Here is a 545-nt window from a genome sequence, read left to right on the forward strand (position 1 = left end):
TTCAACGAGAGGACACCGGAACAGAGGTAAGAGACACAAACGCCAGGAGCGCTCATTCGGGCCAGAGGGAAGGGGGGCGATGGCCGTTCCAGGTAATAAACCCTTCGGGGGCCTGGACGTGCCGCCTTGAGTAGATTAAAACGCGTAGGGGCCCGAGTGCGATTCCGGACAGCGGGGCGTATACTGGCGAACCGAGTCCCGAAAGCGTGAAGAGCATGTCTTTGCGGGACCACGGCCCAACGAGCCCCGCGGTCATCGTATTCTGGAAGGCAGTTCTCACGAACGAGGCGCCGGACGTAAGGTACGGCATTACCGAAAATAGGCCACACGTGCCGGTAAACATTCGTGACCTTGGAACATATATGTCGACGGGTCACGGGGGCGTTTGGCACACGCTGCAACGATCCGTGGTGCGCCGGAGAGAGAGAGCGTTGACCATTAGGGTGGGGCGCCTGCGACCCAGAACGCGGACGCTGGTCCCCGATGAAACTGATATTCCCTCTTCGGAGGAAATTTCGGCGAAGTCCGGTGGGTCACCGCTCGCG

The sequence above is a fragment of the Dufourea novaeangliae genome, unplaced genomic scaffold (genome assembly GCF_001272555.1).
Source record: "Dufourea novaeangliae isolate 0120121106 unplaced genomic scaffold, ASM127255v1 scaffold449, whole genome shotgun sequence".
Taxonomy (NCBI): Eukaryota; Metazoa; Arthropoda; class Insecta; order Hymenoptera; family Halictidae; genus Dufourea; species Dufourea novaeangliae.